This window comes from Mustela erminea, chromosome 1, assembly GCF_009829155.1.
Source record: "Mustela erminea isolate mMusErm1 chromosome 1, mMusErm1.Pri, whole genome shotgun sequence".
NCBI classification, from domain to species: Eukaryota; Metazoa; Chordata; class Mammalia; order Carnivora; family Mustelidae; genus Mustela; species Mustela erminea.
The window spans coordinates 102,557,866-102,575,586 of record NC_045614.1 but is presented as its reverse complement, the minus strand read 5'-3'; the positions used below and the strand labels follow the sequence as shown (position 1 = coordinate 102,575,586).

Genomic DNA, 17,721 nt, shown 5'->3' with positions numbered 1-17,721 from the left:
TCACCGGGTCTGTAACCCCTTGTCTCCTTGCTAGAATGTAACCTCCATAGGGGCAGGGGCTTTGTTGCTTGGTTCACTGATGGATCTTCAAGTGCTTAAAACAGTGCCTGGCACATAGTAAGCACCCAATCAATGTCAAGTTTGGTGAGCTATTATTTGTATTAATAGACATGTACACCAATGACCATATTCAAAGGCTCTAAATTAAACCCAAAGCTCCCCTTCTGTAACCAATATTTTGAAACATCCTCTTTACTATGGTAAAATGAAATTTCCTAGGTAATATTACCTATTCACCTATGCTATTTAAAAAACTCTGAATATGTTCACAGCGGATGCCAGGTGTCCTGCCTGGATCCTTCATGCAGGAGAGGTCCCACCGGTCCCCAGTGGCAGGAGTGTTGGCTTTGAACCACTCACAGCTGACACCTCCCTAGGAATTGCAGAGACCAAAGATTATGGTCTGTCCAGGGACCCCCTGATGTGGGATAAAAGCCGGCCCCTCCTGCTTCAACGGGAGACATCTCTGAAGGGCCAGCTGTGAGCTCTGAGCTCGGCAGGGGTCAGCTGAGGCCTCTCCGGGTGACCCCATCACGGCACAATTTCCTCTGCCCGGTCCTGCGTTTCCCACCCCTCGTGGGGGTGGTTCTGAAAACCTACCCCAGGGACACACAGATGTCTCTCAGAGTCTGTTTCCTGGGGAACTCACCCGAAGATGGTGTCCTGTCATATAAAGGAAGAAAAAAGAGAAGTAATCTCTAATAAAACACGTTCTCGGTGATGTTAGTGTGCGGCTGCGCTAAGGACCCTGCAACAGCGGCCCCTCCTGGGAGTTTGGGAGAACTGCAGACTCACGCTCACCTCAGACCGGCTGGATGAAGTCGGAACCTTAGCAGGGTCCCCTGGGGATGCGTGTGCACAGTAGAGTATGAAAAGCTCACTTTGTGGCCGCTCAGATACCACAAGTGACAATACTGTCAGTGGTAAGATTTGCTAAATCCATGAACAACTCTTGGTAAAATGCCAAACAAAACACATGAAATTCCCTCAATTTACCCATTAGTTGCTTTCCTGGAAATTCAGTGTGTCTTCAAATTATGCAAAAACCTGCTTTGCCGTGTAGAATAGAGGGCATTTTCTCGTTGTACTTTACTGCTCAGTGTACTGAGGGCCTTTTACACCAGTGGCCTGAGGCATGCTGACAATGGAAAGCACCCCCAGCACTTCCCAAACTGTCCTCTAGGGGTCATCACTGTCCTCATTTCCAACCCTCAGTCCCCTGGAGAAAACCCTTTGCTTGGAACTTTACAGGTTATTAATCTAATCCTCCCAGTAAGCTTAGGGGGTAAGTATTGCTATTACCTCTCTTTAGCTAAGATTACCTCTCTTTAGCTAAGAAAATCAGGTTCAGAAAAGTTAAGTAATTTGTCCAAGTTCACACAGCTAAGTAAGTGGGTAGCAAGGAAGATTTGAACCCAAGGCTTCCGGTTTCCCCTATGAGTTGCTTTGCGGGTGTTTGTTGTTTATTGAGTTGCATGGCTGCAAGGTTTGTGGCCAGGTTTGTTTATCACAGAAAAGAATAAACCTCATTTAGGGCCACCCTCTATGTGGACACAGGGCAATTCCAGGAACTCGAAGCTGAGTGCACCTAGACCTCCCTGAACTGTGCTGGGCCCTCAGAGCCTGGGTGGGCAGATGGGACCACAGCCCAAGGCTTTCTTCCTCAGGTGGCGCCCCAAGTGACTTCCGTGAGCTTGGCCTTGGTCATTCCGGAGCAGCCCAGCTGCTGTGAGACCAGGAGCCAAGTCCTTGGTCTGCAGGCCAGACTTCCTCCTTGTCCTCCTAGTGACCGCATCATCTCTGCCATCCCGTGCTCCCTGAACACAGTGACTAATACACATGAACCTCCCCAGGAAAAGCAGAGACCAGCCTGAACTCTAGAAGGGAAACCAAGCCCAAAAAAGGTGTGGTTGGAACCCGGGGGAGCCGCCTGTCACGCTTGCAGGTCTAGGGCAGAGATCTGAGGCCCCAGAGAGGCAGGAAGGGGATCAGGCTTAAGAAGAGGGGTAGGCAGAGGGAGCGGGGGCTGGGGGCCTGGGGCCTGGGGAGAGAGTTCCCACTAGCCTGGGCCCTCCGGGAAGACCAGACGCAGATATCTCATGTCTCCCCATTCCCCCTCCCCAACCCCGTGCCAGGGCCTGGCAAGCAATTAGCGCAAAGTAAGGCCGCAGTTGATGGACTGGATGAATGTTTGATTTTGACCAGTTTCACCTAGAGGATGAGGAAAATGAGGCTGGGATGAAGGGAGCTAGTCTGCTTCCTAGGGGAGGCGGCATCAGGGCACAAACAGGAGGAGTCTGTATGTCCCCCTGAATGGCAGACCTTTTGGGGCATCTGAGCAGTGCCATGGGTGGGATCTAGAGTGTACATTTAAGGGGTCCTCCAACTGCTCCCATGGTCCATGGTCAGTCACCAGTGTCCCAGAAAGCCTTCAAGTGGGAAAGATGACTGGGGACATGAAAGCTGAGGAGCTGTCTCCTGCTGGGTGCTTGCCATGAACCCAGGCGGCCCCAGCGTGGGCAGCTGTGGGTCCCCCGACACACCGCCAGCCCAAAGGGAGATGTGTTGTTAGGGTAAAGTACACCTTGAAGACTTAGGATTTCAAAGCTTTCATATGAAAAAAAAAGTTTAATATCTCATTAATAATTTTTCATATTAATATGTTGAAATGATACTATTTTGAATATACTGGATTAAATTACATGTATTGTTAAAATTAATTTCACCTGTTTCTTTTTACTTTTAATGTGGCTGTTAGAGAACTACAATTCCGTGTGTAGCTTACATTACATTTCTTCTGGGCAGCACCACTCTGCACAGTATTCTTTCTTTTCTTTTTCTTTCTTTCTTTCTCTTTTCATTCTTTTTATTTCTATTTAAATTCAATTAATTAACATATAGTGCACTATTAGTTTCAGAGGTAGAGGTCACTAATTCATCAGTCCTATATAACACCCAGTGCTCATTACATCACATGCCCTCCTTAATGCCCATGACCCAGTGAACCCATCCCCCCACCTACCTCCCTTCCTGCAACCCTCACTTTGTTTACCATGATTAAGAGTCTCTAATGGTTTGTTTACCTCTTTGGTTATGTCTTATTTTATTTTTCCCTCCCTTCCTCTATGCACCTCAGTTTTGTTTCTTAAATTCCACCTATCAAGGAGATCATATGATAGTTGCCTTTCTCTGATTGACTTATTTCGCTTACCATAATACCCTGTACTTCCACCCATGTCGTCGCAAATAACAAGATTTCTTTTTTTGATGGCTGCATAATATTCCATTGAATATATATACCACATCTTCTTTATCCATTCATCTGTTGATGACATCTGGGCTCTTTCAGTGTTTGGCTCTTACAGACATTGCTGCTATAGGGATCGGTATATTCTACATCTTTTTTACCCACATAACATATTATGGAAATTATTCCAAATCAATACATATGGAGCCGTCTCATTCTTGAAAAGATGGCCACATGGTATATACATGGTAACTAGACCTGTTGTGGTAATCCTTTCATAGCATATACAAAGATCAGAGTCTGGTGTACACCTGCAACTTGTATAATATTCTATACCAATTTCACCTCAATTTAAAAAAACCATTACGTGATTTTTAGCAAATAAGATCTATTTTCACATTAAATGTATATTAATCATTTATTATATATATATTTTTTATCAGAGAGATAAAATTTTATATATGTGTTTTTTATCGGAGAGAGAGCGCACAAGCAGGGGGAGCAGACAGAGGGAGAGGGGGAAGCAGGCTCCCTGCTGAGCTAGGAACCAGATGCAGGATTTGATCCCAGGACCCTGGGATCATGACCTGAGCTGAAAACGGATGCCTAACTGAGCCACTCAGGTGTCCCCATATATTAGTCATTTAATATATGAATATCAAGTCCCTTCCGTGTGACATGCTGTGTTCTGAGGTTGGGTTCCAAGATAAATAAGAAACACAAGATTCTTGGTCTCATGGCACTTACATTTTAGTGCGGGGAAATAGATAACAAAGAAGCAATCAAATTAATAAGGTTTCAGGTAGTTATACGTGCTAAAAGTGAAGTGGAGTGACCAGGGCGGATGGTGGCATGGCATGGTCAGAGAAGGCCTATCTGTGGAGGTGACACGGTGACATCTCAGTGGAGGTGTGAACAAGGCGCCCAGCTGCCATGGAGAGGCTTGTGTGGGGTCTAGTCCCATCTGGAGCCTGGGCAGGAGATGAAGAGCGTCAGACGGAAAGTGGCCACCAACAAGAGTCTTTTTCAATGAGCTGCTGTTTGTCAGGGGAACAGCCTGGCTGGTTCAGGACAAGACGTTCGGTGGGCTGGAGCGTGGGATGCAAGACAAGCCTGAGAGCCAGGCAGGGCACATGGCCAGCAGGGATTTGTAAGCCGTGCTGAGAAACTTGGACTTTATCCTAAGGACAGTGGGTAGGCAGTGAAGGATTTTAAGCAGGGCGCAGACGTGGTCAGCTCTGAAAATAAGGAAGATCACGCCCACCAAGTTGTAAAGGGTGTATGGAAGGGACAGAGCTGGAGACAGGGTGACAGCCTAGGGGGAGGGGGCAGTCATCTGGGTGAGAGGGGAGGGTGTCCTGCACTGGGGTAGGGTCCCTGATGATGGATAGCAGGGTGGGTGGGTGGAGATAGAGAGAGGTATAGAATTCACAAGACTTTTATCTTACCTGAATGAGTTATGAAGGTGAGTGAGAGGAAAAGATAAAAAAAGGCACCCTGATTTTTGGTGTGGAACCTGCAGGAAGGATGGAACCACTCAAGAGATAAGGAAGGCTGGCACAAGAACAGGTTTGGGATAAAGACCTGTACTAGATCTGTACAGTGAATAGGATTCGGCCCTAAAAAGGAATGAAGTAGGGACATGTGCCACCACACAGATGAACCTTGAAAGTGTACACTGAGAGAAGTCAGACTCGGAAGAACGCATGTTGTATGGTCCCATTTACACCCATTACACGGTTCAGAACCGGCAAATTCATAGGGACAGATAGTAGCTTAGTGGTTGTCAGGGGCTCAGGGGAGAGAGGAATGGGGAGTGACTGCTTATTGAGGGCAGGGTTGTTTTGCGGGTGATAAAAATATTCTAGAACTAATGATGAAGGTCATACAACACTGTGAAATACAAAAACCACTGAATTATACACTCACATGGGTTAAACAATGAACTTTATGTTATGCAAATTTATAGCAATGAAAATGTCAACTCAAAAAAAGAGCAGCTCAGGATAAGATGAGTTTGTTTGGGAGATGTGAATTTGGAGCTTGTGAGAGGCAGCCAGTGGAACTGGCCTGTAAGTGGTGGTTGTATTATCTGACTCTGGGAAGAGGCCAGAGTCAACTCATATAGACCCCTTGGCTGCTACTTCTGTGCCCGCAGAGACAAACGTCAGGTCACCCTTCACATTAATTATTCGCCCTCTTTGCAGTGCCCAGGGTTACATTTTCATGGGAGGAGTAGGGTCGGCTTCATAGTCACACAGTCTTACGAAAGGAGTTACCACGCTTTTTGTTACATGCATGGCCTCAGAGTCAGCTCTGTGGGAGCACAGAATCTGGTTTCCCCCAATGTCAACCCTTGAAGTTACTCACGGGTTGGTTTCTCTGGGGTCGAATTAAACCCAAAGTCTTCCACCTTCGTTGTAATCACCAAGTGACTGCTTTGGTACCTTCGGACTGAACTTCTTTCCCACACTTCCCATCTCCATTTAGAATTCTTGGCTCTCACCACATGGAGCAGAAGGTTCACACAGTCTTTCCATTATTTTCCTTGTATCTGAAAGCATAATAAATACAGATACTTGATCTTCTCATGGGATTCTGCCTTTGTTGTCTGTTGAGTGGGTAAAAATCCTACCACCCATTCCTTTCCCTGAGTCTTATATTTTTATGTTTTTGGAAGAATCTTTTAATGTTTTCTTCTTATAATATATGTATTAGATTGTATATGTATTGATAAATACTGTGCTAGGCTGGGAAATTCTTGGGGAATGTATTCCTCATGTCCTAGAGCCCAGCCAAGGGCCTGGCATTAGGTAGGCTCTCCACATGAGCTATGGAACTCCCCCAGACATGAGAAGTTTCCCTAATGCCCAGGGTCAGAGGCATAGTTTTCTTCCTCCTTCTTTCTCCAACTTCCTGAGTCCACATAAAGCCTTTTAATAACTGTGGCTTGCCTATGTTTTTTTTTTTCTTCATAATCTTGTCCAACAGGCTCCTAAATTGTTCCAGAGTAGCATTCAGAGTGAGGGGTCCCCTCTTAGTGCTTCAATGGGGAAGAAACAATGGACAGATTTGGGAACCAGCTCAAAACTCAGAACCAGACAGATGTGGCTTCACATTCTCACTCCGCCTTGTGGCAGCAGAGTGACCAAGAACAAGTTATTTAGGCCACTGCTTCTTCTTCTTCTTCTTCTTCTTCTTTTTTAAAATATTTAATTATTTATTTGACAGACAGAGATCACAAGCAGGCAGAGAGGCAGGCAGAGACAGAGAGAGAGGGAAGCAGGATCTCTGCTGAGCAGAGAGCCTGATGTGGGGCTCAATCTCAGGACCCTGGGATCGTGACCCGAGCCGAAGACAGAGGCTTTAACCCACTGAGCCACCCAGGCGCCCCAGTTTATTCTTTTTTTTTTTTTTTTTAAAGATCTTACTTATTTGAAAGAGAGAGAGAGAGCACAAATGGGGCAAGGGGTAGAGGGAGAAGCAGACTTCTTACTGAGTAAGGAGCCCGATGCAGGGCTCGATCCTGGGACTCTGGGATCATGACCTGAGCTGAAGGCAGGTGCTTAACCGACTGAGACACCCAGGCACCCAAGACCGCTGCTTCTTAAACCATATGTGGTGAAGAATCAGGTTTAAAACATTTTAAAACAATTCATTATAGATCAATATTTTTATACAACATAATACTTTCGGCAAAAGGCAAAATTAGAGCAAGGATGAAAAGATCAGTGGTTGCTAAGGGGAAGGGGGAGGGAGGGCAGAGTGGAATTGAGAAGGCGAGGCACATGGCTGTTGTTGTTGTTTTTAAAGATTTTATTTATTTATTTAACAAAGACACATCGAGAAAGTGAACACAAGCAGGGGGAGTGGGAGAGAGAGAAGCAGGCTTCCAACTGAGCAGGGCACCCAATGCAGGGCTCGATCCCATAACCCTGGGATCATGACCTGAGCTGAGGGCCAATGCTTAACGACTGAGCCGCCAGGCACCCTGGCACCTGGATTTTTTAGGGCAAACTATACTATAAGATTCTGATTCTGTAGTGGGGCATACACGATATATGCACATGTCAAAACCCATAGAATTTGATAGCACCTAAAGTGAACCTACATAGGCAGATGAAACAAGGATCATTTAGGAGGTCAGGAATCCCAGGATGGAAGGCAGAATGCGACAAAACAGTCTAACTGTATTGCAAATGTACAAAACTGTCTTACTGAAGGCATGGGGGAAAATGTGCCATTGTAAGAAACTTTGCAAACGAGTGATGTGTCTACGACTAAAGGCAAAAGACACTGTGTGAGTTCCTCCTCGTGGGGGTGCAGGCTAGAATCCTGACAACACTCTACACACTGGGACTGAGCCCTTAAGTGAATGGTGATGGTGGCCTTTCTGTCGGGAGAGGGAGGTTCCAGGTGAGTAAGAGGAGGCAGCTAGAATTACCCGTGTGGAAACGGACTGGAGTTGGAGACAACAGTGTAAACTCATGCTGAGCTTACTATCCATACGGAAAGCCATATAAAGAACATTTATAAATACTTAGATGTATGTAGGTTAGTATATGGGTAAATCATCCGAGAGACACCGAAGTGGCAGTGGGTACACCTAGCGTCAAGGTCTTGGTTTCTAATGCCATTCTCCCATGAAAAGGAATCTGGGTTCCTTGGAGGAATGACTAATTTTAGGACCGAGAAATATACAAGATGGACATATACAAGAATATATACAAGATGGACAACAGCATCTGGCAAAAGTGAAGGAAGTAAGGAAGTGCTTATAAAAACCAAACACAATGATGAGGTATGTCAAAGGGACACAGCAGCTAATTGGAAAAGTTCCCGATGGCCAGAGCTGGAACAATTTGATCAAGAAAATAAGTAAAGGAGTACTGGATTATAATCTGAAGTATAAAACAAATATCCAGGGATCCATGCTGGTGGAAAAAAAATGATGAACACATAAGTAAATGGGGGAGAAAAGACAAATCTATGCAGAAGAATTCCAAATACTTGATGTGATACTGCCCGCTCAAGGAGGGGCGACGTAATTCCCCACACTAAAGGATGGGTTACATGTGGTGGCTTCTTTCTAGAGAGTACAGTATGGAAAGGGGCCAAGAAGAGAAGGGAAAGCCGACGCACTGCCTCAACCAAGTTATCGAGGTCAACACCAGCGATGACAGGTCACGTTGAGAGCGTGTACCCTTGCCAGGATGCGATGAAAATGGCACTTTATGTTTCTGTGATGGTCCTCTCCAAAACTCATCCCCTCAGTCTAATCATGAGAAAAACATCAGACAAATTCCTGTCAAGGGACATAAGACCAAGTTCCTGACTGGTACTTCTCAAAACTGCCAAGATCATCCAGAACAAATCTGGGGAACCGTCGCAGCCAAAAGGAGCCTAAGGAGACGTGATGATGAAATGTAATGTGGTTTCCGGGATGGGATTCTGGAAGGGTAAAAGGACCTTATGTGGAGAAATCTGAGCAAGCATGGATAAACAAATAAGTTGTAACTTTAGTTAATACTGTATCGGTATTGACTCTTCATTGTGACAAATGCATTTGCCAACATAAGATGTCAAGGGGAAAATGGGTGTGTTTGGGTACTGGTACTACCCTTGCAATTTCTCTGTAAATCTGAAATTATTCCTTTAAAAATGTTATTAAAAAGGAATTACTAGGGGCCCCTGGGTGGCTCAGTTGTTTAATCATCTACCTTTGGCTCAAGTCATGATTCCAAGGGTCCTGGGATCCCTGCTTAGCGGGGAGTCTGCTTCTCCCTCTACCCCTCCTTCTGCTTTTGTCCTCTCTCCCTCCCTCTCTCTCTCAGTCATCTGAGAAATAAAATCTTTTTAAGAAATGAATTACTAAAAAAAAAATAAAATTTGCAAAAAATCATATTCCAAAATTTTATTTTATCTTTTATTATTCAACTGCAGGGTGGATTTAACTGTTTTATGATTATAAAGCACATGCTTATATAAATAAGCACGATGCTTACCTAGGACATTTCTTTTTTTAAGAGTTTTTAAAAAATTTATTTATTTGACAGACAGAGATCACATGTAGTCAGAGAGACAGGCAGAGAGAGAGCAGGAAGCAGGCTCCCCGCCAAGGAGAGAGCCTGATGTGGGACCTGATCCCAGGACCCTGGGATCATGACCTGAGCCAAAGGCAGAGGCTTTAACCCACTGAGCCACCCAGGTGCCCCACCTAGGACATTTCTTCTGAGAAAAAGTAAATGATGGCATAAGTTAGCTACCCTTCATTGCACTTTTGATTTATTCTACTTTGATCATACAGAGCAACTTGGCGAACTTTTTCTGTAAAGGGCCATATGGTCTCTGTCTCAACTACTCAACTCTGCCATCAGCGCATGAAAGCAGATATAGACGGTCTGAAAATGAATGGGCCTGGCTGCATTCCCTTAAAACTTTAATTACACAAACAAGCAGCAGTTGAATTGGCGCTATGGGCCATATTTTGCCAACCCTTCACATTTTAGCCAAGCCTTTGTGAGCGTTGTCAATTTCCTCAAGAGTATCTTAGTTTTCAAATCACTATCTTGTGAAGCAACCTACTCAAACTTTTTTCCTTGTAGAATTAGATTTTTAAAAATTTCCAATGAATATTTATTGATGGGCCCCACAAATAAGAAATGTTTCCAACGACCCTAAGAGAGATAAACATCCCTAGAGACATGTCCATTAAATATATATATAATTTCTTGGGATTCCACTTAGTACCAGGGTTTGAACATTGTCAAAATCTTCATTTAATTTCCATGTGTTTTTTTCTAAATACAATTCCCTTGCCTTGATATATTTACCAGTTCTTGGGTTAGAAACTTGAAATTACTCTTTAGTTTCATGTTTTGATGTTTGGTCTTTTATTCAAAATTTATTTTTCCATATAAACTCGAGAATCACAATTTCAAATTCTAAGAAATTCTAAGTGCAGAGATGAATATATAGAGAATTAACATCTTTACACCATTAAAGATTTTCACTTAGGAACATGACATGTCCTCCCCCATTTCTTCAAGACTTTTTTAAAGTCCCTTATTAGCAGTTTAAAATTTTTCACATATGACTTTTTCACAGTTCTTTTGGAGTTTATTCCTAGCTGTTGTATACCAGTTGTTTATTATTAGATATGAAAAATACACAACTTCTCTGTCAAAGTGCTGTAGAAATTTTCAGACACCTTCTCTTAACTGGTGTCCTTACCTCCTGGTGGCCAGCATGGGTCTATGGACTACATTTTGGGAAGCACTGATTTAGACTTCTCTGAGACTCAGTTTCCTCCTGAGCTGGTGAGGATAGTAGCCCCTTCCAGAGGATAGTTAAGAGGTGGGCTTGAATGGGTGCTCCAGGGAGGGCACTGAGCACAGTGTGGGGTACAGTGTGGGCTCCAAACAGAGGCTTTCACACGGGCTCCTCAGGCCCCACCAAGAGGCATCCCTGCTCTGCCTGCCATCCTCCATGCTCACCACGCCTCCTTTCCCCCACTCTATCCCTCCCTTCCTGGTGTTGGTCTGAATCTATTTCAGGATGAAATCCTCAACCTCCCTTTAATGAAGGTGGCCCCTCCCCTCTCCAAACAGCTCTGCCTTGCATGGAGCCCTCCCTCTTGTTGTCAGCCTGTCACCAGGGGCCATGGGCCCAAAGCCCACCCACTGGAAGTTGGTATCTTCCTTTGTCTTCTTGTCACAGCAGTGCAGAAGAATGCGGTGATGCCACCTGTCCAAGCCTGGACGTCTGCTGACCCACATCCATCCACAAGTCCACATTCGGAGTTGGATGTGATGTGACACCAAGGTAAGAGAACTTGGGCACAGAAGCCCCTGGACACCACCCCATTTCTAATACCTACCCAAATCCTTCTCTTGTGCAGTGTCTTCATCTGTGTCTTCTCTCCCCCATTCATCCCCTTCTGCTTCTGTCCCATGATACAGTCTCTGCCATCTCCATGGCCTTCTTCTTCTGGTAGTCTTTGGAGCCATCTTCCTCTTTCTTCCTCTCTCTAAGTTTTAAGCCTCCTTTAACTCTTGGCTGTCCCTCTGGGCACTCAGGAGGAGTCAACACAATTTTCCCTACACATATCTCCCCCCATGTTTGGTCCCTCCAGTGAGAGACTGTTGGTCAAAAATTATCCAGGATGTTTCTATGAAAGTGTTTTTAGATGAGATTTACATTTAAGTTGGTGCATTTTAGGGGCACCTGCATGGCTCATTTGGTTAAGCATCTGCCTTCAGCTCAGATCATGATCTCAGGGTCCTGGGATCAAGCCCCTCATTGGGCTCATAGCTTGGCCAGGAGCCTGCTTCTCCCTCTCCCTCTGCCCTACCCCCTTCTCATGCTCTCTCTCTCTCTCTCTCTCTCTTGCTCTCTCAAATACATAAATAAAATCTTAAAAAAAATCATGGATTTTGAGTAAAGCAGATTGCTTTCCATAATGTGGTGATCCTCATCTAATCAGTTGAAGGCTTGAATAGAACAAAAGATGTTGACCATCTTGAGCAAGAGGGAATGCTCCAGTAGTCAGCTTTTGGACTTGAACTGCAACTCTTCCTGAATCTCCATCTTGCCAGCCTCCTCCATTAGATTTTGGAGTCACCAAGGCTCCAAAATTGTGTGAGTCATTCCTTAAAATAAATCTCTTTTTTTATCTCCATATATATATGTAAGTGTATATTATGTATAATATAAAAAAATGTATATTACTGGGGAGAAAGAGGTTCTCTTTCTCTAGAGAATTCTGACTAATACAGGCAGCCTCATATATTGCTAACTGCAAATTTTTTGAAAAGTAATTTGGCATTATATAGTAAGAACAAATAAAAGATCTATAAACTTTGACTCAATAATACCACTCTGGGAATCTATCTAGGGAAATGATGAATAGAAGGAGAAGCTGTTGGGATATTTACTATAGCACTATGTATAATAGCTAAACAAGCAAACCAACCAATAAACAAATTACTTAAATGTTCAATATTCAATAAGAAGGGAATAGTTAATTAAATTACAGTAGAACTACTTAATCAAATTCAATAAAATTATAAAGACGTGATATTGAAGATGCTTCATTAAATGAAACAACTGAATACAAAATTATATCTAGTGTTACTCCAGCCGTGTTAAAATATATGTGTGGATGAGAAGACTGGGAGCAAAAATAATTAGTAGGGTTATTTATTGATATTTGATTTTTCACTCTCTAACATCAGGTTTTCTAGAACACTTGTATATTGAATTTTTTTTTAAAGGAATAAAGGAAGGAAGGCGGAGATGGAGGAAGGGAGGAGGAGAGGGGTGAGGGCATTGAGAGGACAGCAGGTGTCTTGGACACACTGTTTCGGTTGTGAGCACAGGTGTGCCTCCTCCCTTCCCACCCCCGCCCTGCGCCAGTCCTGCAATCCTCCTCAGTGCCTTGGTTCTGTGTCAGCTCCCTCAGGAAGATGAGAAGGTAGAAGCTCCTGGAAGGGAGGGAAGAGTTGCGGTCTGGCCCTCCCTGTACCAGTCACCTTTCTGTCCATCGCCAGGTTCCTCCTCCACCTAGTCCAGTCCTACCTTCTTCCATATCTGCTCACATCTGAGGACTGACTGGTTAGCCAGGGTCTGTCCCTCTATTACTCTCTCAGTGGGAACCCTACAAGGCAGGGAGCCAGGGCTAGGCCCAGGAACTTGCCTAGAACTTTAGTTGACTAATTGCTGGCCCAGGGCCCCCTGGACCCCCAGTTCTCTCCCACTCCAGGGTGGGCAGAGAGGAGACTTCAGGTTGTTTGCATATGCTTCTCCTGCTGTTTGAGAGCACGTTCTTCTCTTTGTCTGGTTAATTTCTACAGGCTTCAGAGACCCAGTTAAGGCATTACCTCCTGCAGGAAGCCCTTACGAGTTTCCCTGGCAGTCTGGCTCAGGTTGGAGTGTGTGTCCTCAGGCCTAGACAGAGCTGAAATGTAGAAAATATTAGTTGAATGAAAAGAAAATCACTTGCTTGTGATTGACTTGGCCCTCGGCTTCACAGCAACCTGGGCCCATAGTCCCCTCTACCACAATACTATCTTTTGAAGAACAGCCTCTTTGATTAAATAGTTGTGTCAGAGGGAGGGAGAAAATACTCTGGTGTTGTGACAGCCATGAGCAGGCACTGCTCAGATGTCCTGCTACAGGGAACGTAACGGACGGACACCCCAGTGCTGTCCCCCTGCCTCTCCACCACCTTCACTCAAACAACATGTGTCCCCCGTGCTGCTCTCAGCCAGAGCCTAAGCACAGTGAGCGTATACCGAAGGCACATTCCAGCAAAATGTGGGACTTCCCCGATGGGTGACTCTCCCATAAGGATATCTTAAGCGCCTGACAAAAACCTTCTTAGATAGGGCTCCTGTCTAGGACTCTTCCTACTCGGCCATCCTTCCTTCCCTCTTTCTCTCACAGGGGTCAGACCTGCACCATGTTATGAAGGTTCTTCTCACTTTTTGGTGCCCTCCCTGTGGTGGCCAGTCTTCAAGATGGCTCCCACCTCCTGGTATTTGTGCTCTTATATAGTCCCCTCCCACATTGTACCAGGATTGGTCTGTGTGACCAGCAGCACATGGCACAAATGATAGTATGTCATTCCTGAGGTAAAGTTATAAAAGATAATGCAGCTTCTGTCCTGGTTACCTTCTTTCTATCTCTCTGTCTGTCTGTCACCCTTTATGCCTCAGAAGCCAGCTGCCACATTGTTGAGCAGTTCCAGCTGACAAGATGAGGACCGGAGGCCCCCAGCCAAAGGCCACATGAGCCGCTGACTGTAGCCCCCACTGCTGACAGCCCAGCCACAGCCGCCTTGGAGGCTCTTAGCCAGACCCATCTCACTTGGCCTCTCCAGACTCCTGACCCTCAGAAACTGTGGGAAATATTAGATGTTGTTTTAAGCCACTAAGTTATGGAGTACTTTGTTGCTCAGCGGTAGATAACTCCCGTTTTCCTGTCAGAAGTACTCCTTCCATTAAAGCTTTTGTGTGTCTAATCCTGTCATGGCAGCCGCTTTTCAGAGGACTTGAAACAACACAGGTGTGAACAGATGACAAGAAAAGCATTCAGCCCTCATTGAGCATGTGGCCAGGGTAGACACCTCTAAGCACAGATCACTTTAGTTAATCCTCACGATGATCCTGAGACATAATACTGTCAGCATTTTATAGACGAGGAAACAGAGGCACAGAGTTTTCTCTCATGATTATGGAGAGAGAGGCTGGAATAGCAGTAATTGCTGTAGAACGTGCTGGGGGTTTGAGCTCTGGCTCGGTGGTGTGACTTTGAACAATCCACTTCATGCCTCTGGGGCTTGGCTTTTCATGTCTGCCATGAGGCCCCTTTTTAGGATAACAATAAGGTATCACCAGGCTTCTGAGAGTTGGAATAATAAAACTAACATGTAATAGAAAAGATCAGACACACACATATATAACTACAAATGACCCAAAGGTCAACCAGTCATCTTGTCCTTGGAGCCTAGAGAGAAAGTTGGATCAAGTCCCATCCCACCCCCTTTGTCAAGTCCAGTGCTGCCCCTCCAAGGCACTGAGAGCCCTTTAGTGGGGGGGGCGGAAGTGATGCTCTTATGCCAGCCAGATCACCCCCCCCAACCCTCCCACTTTCCCCACTTCACCCCGCCCCCACCACTCCAGTTTCTTCTCTCATGGCTTCTTGGGCCCCCTCCTTACACAAAGCAGTTGTGCTTTTCTCTCCTTCTCTCGGTCAACCCACATTTGAGACAAAGCCTCTCTCCTTGACAAATCTCTCCTTGAGCCCCAGGCCTGGTCCCCCACCCCCATGAGGTGCCCACCTGCCCCAGAACCCTGACTGTGGTCTCTCGCTCATTGGCCACACTGCACTGAGGGCTGCCTGTCCGCGAATTTGAATTCCTTATAAACAACAAATAGTCTAATGTAAGTATGTCCCAAACATTGCATGAGATATACTAAGAAGTTATTTGTTGTTGGGCACCTGGGTAGCTCAGTGGGTTCAGCTCAGGTCATGATCTCAGGGTCCTGGGATCGAGCCCCACATTGGGCTCTCTGCTCAGCAGGGAGCCTGCTTCCTCCTCTCTCTCTGCCTGCCTCTCTGCCTACTTGTGATCTCTATCTGTCAAATAAATAAATAAAATCTTAAAAAAAAAAAAGAAGTTGTTTGTTGTTTATGTGAAATTCAAATTTAACTGGATAGTCTCTGTTTTTATGGATTCAATCAGGATTCCTCTCCTTTTCCAAGGCTTCCCCTTCCCGTCCCTCCAAGATCTCCTCTGACTCGCCAGGTTCTGCTCACTGTATAGGTCAGAGCAATCTTGGTCTCCTCAGACCTCATCCCCAAACTCAGTCCTGGACTACGTCTGCATTTCTAAATCCCTCAAGAATATCTGCTCCTTCATGAGCTCAGTGCACCCACAGTTTATGGTTTTGTCTTGAATTCCTTTAGCTTGTTCTACTAAATAGTGCTTTCCTCCTCTGTTGGTGGTATAGAAGTCATTTTAAACACAAAACAGCTTCCCATGCTGACAGTAGGGTTTAGAAGGCTTGTTAGTGCCAAACAATGCAAATAATAGGGATAAAGAAAGAATTTACCTGAAGAGGTTGGTCAACAAGGAGAACAAGAAAGGGGGCCCAGGAGGCTGAAGTGGGCAGGGCAGCCTGATGGGAAGGGAGCTGAGCTCTCCACTTTCCAGAAGCTGTTGCAGCCACAGCCCAGCATTAGCCAGGGAAGGGTCTTGGGGAGTATGGGGGAGAACAGTTTTGCAGCCAAAGAAATTTGGAAAATTTCTTGTAAAATGATGTTCCTTTGAGAGCCTCGATTAGGCCAACATAACGTAGTGAATTTCCGGGTGGGGATGTGGTGGGGAGGAAGGAAGTAGCCTTCTCCAAACCTGATTGGCTTGAAGACTTGAAGAATCCTTGTTTTGGAAAAGGACTCAGCTCACTGGACAGTGTTCTGCTTTGGGGGAATGGAGCTTTTCCCTCCCCTTTCCCCTAATTCTGGTTCCAGGCTCCCCAGGCTAGCTAGTTTGCGTCTCCACATACCCAGAAGTTGTGAATGACGGGTCAGACACCCTGTCATCAGACACAAGTGTTCTAATCCTTGCAAAGGGACAATAACCACTGGAGCTTAGTTGACTGGAATAGGGGAGAAGAAATCAAGAGGCATCATGTGCTTCGCTAGTCTGGGAGTTCTAGCTTATGTTTTCAGCTACTAAATGGGCATTCTGGTTTATAGCTCAGCGGTCCTCCGTGGATTTGGTTAGCAGGAATCATTTCCCCAGAGGCCAGGCACTCACTCCTGGTAATGGGCCGAGAAGTTAGACCACTGGGCTCCTTGCAACCTCTCCACTGACCACCTTCCAGCTCTAGAATTACGGGCTCTAGGAAACGTGGATCTTTCATAAGTGTTAAACTTTCTGAGGGCCAAAGGGGTCATCATCGGTCAGTGTTCTTAGCAAAGCGGCACCTAGCAAAAAGTGTGTGGGGTAGGTAGTGAGAAAAGGGGGAAGTATGACAAGGGAGAGGAGAGATGAGTCAGGGACATGTGAGATCAGGCGCTGACAGGAGATGGTAGATGCCCAGGACTGAGGGCAGTGGAGGGAGGAGAGGTCAAGGAAATGGGAGGTCAGAGCACCCAGGCTGCTGCAGACTGGGTTTCACAGTGGTTTCTGGCTGAAGCCGGGAGAACTGGCCAGGAGGAGATGTCTGCTCTAGCCTGGGAAGCCGAGAGATGGTTTGGGCCTGCAGGGGCTATGGGGGGAGTTCTGCAAGGGTGGACAGAGCGTGGAGGCCCTCCTGGCAGAGGCAAATGCTCCAAGCGCTCACATGTGGGGAGAAGCGGCCAGCGGAAGGTGAAAGCCTGGCTGGGGTTTTGGGTGGTGGCAAAAGGCTGTAGAAACTGAGACTCAAAGCCTCCCCTGTCCCCCCTTCCCAGTGGATGTCACTTTCCTCAGCCACTGCCCTGGCCCATCCTGTCATGAGAGGAGAGGGAGTTCCCTGTAGGCCTGTGGAGACTGGACAGACCCCCTGCTCTAGGGGATCTTCTTACCCACCTGGGCCAGGAGCCCATGGCAGCCAATTCTATTTCCTCTATCTGGCCCAGGGGCCTGAGCTCACTGCCACCGCCTTACTGCTCTGGGGAGAAGACCTGGGCCAGTCTGTGACTTCCCTCTGCAGTTCCCATGGCAGCCCAAATTGAAACTGAATTTGAAATATTCCCTTACTTCCTTGTTCCTCTTGGCACTTAGATTACTGTTGTCCTGGCTCCAAAACGCCCGTTGGGCCGGCACCCTCTGGAATCAGGCACCCACCCAGGCAGACTCAGAGTCCGACAGCGTCAGAACTGGAAGGGACTTGAGTGGCTGACTCGTCCAACCTCATTTCACA

The 17,721-nt window shown here is 46.0% G+C and overlaps 1 long non-coding RNA gene across 1 annotated transcript; it reads right to left on the bottom strand.

The window, feature by feature from the left end:
• Positions 1 to 12,602: 12,602 nt before the first annotated feature.
• On the bottom strand, positions 12,603 to 17,466 carry LOC116586385. Its single transcript, XR_004284014.1, has 3 exons — positions 17,388 to 17,466; positions 13,189 to 13,265; positions 12,603 to 12,792 (listed from the first exon to the last, which is right to left on the bottom strand). It is a non-coding gene; the product is annotated as an uncharacterized LOC116586385 (long non-coding RNA).
• Positions 17,467 to 17,721: the final 255 nt, after the last annotated feature.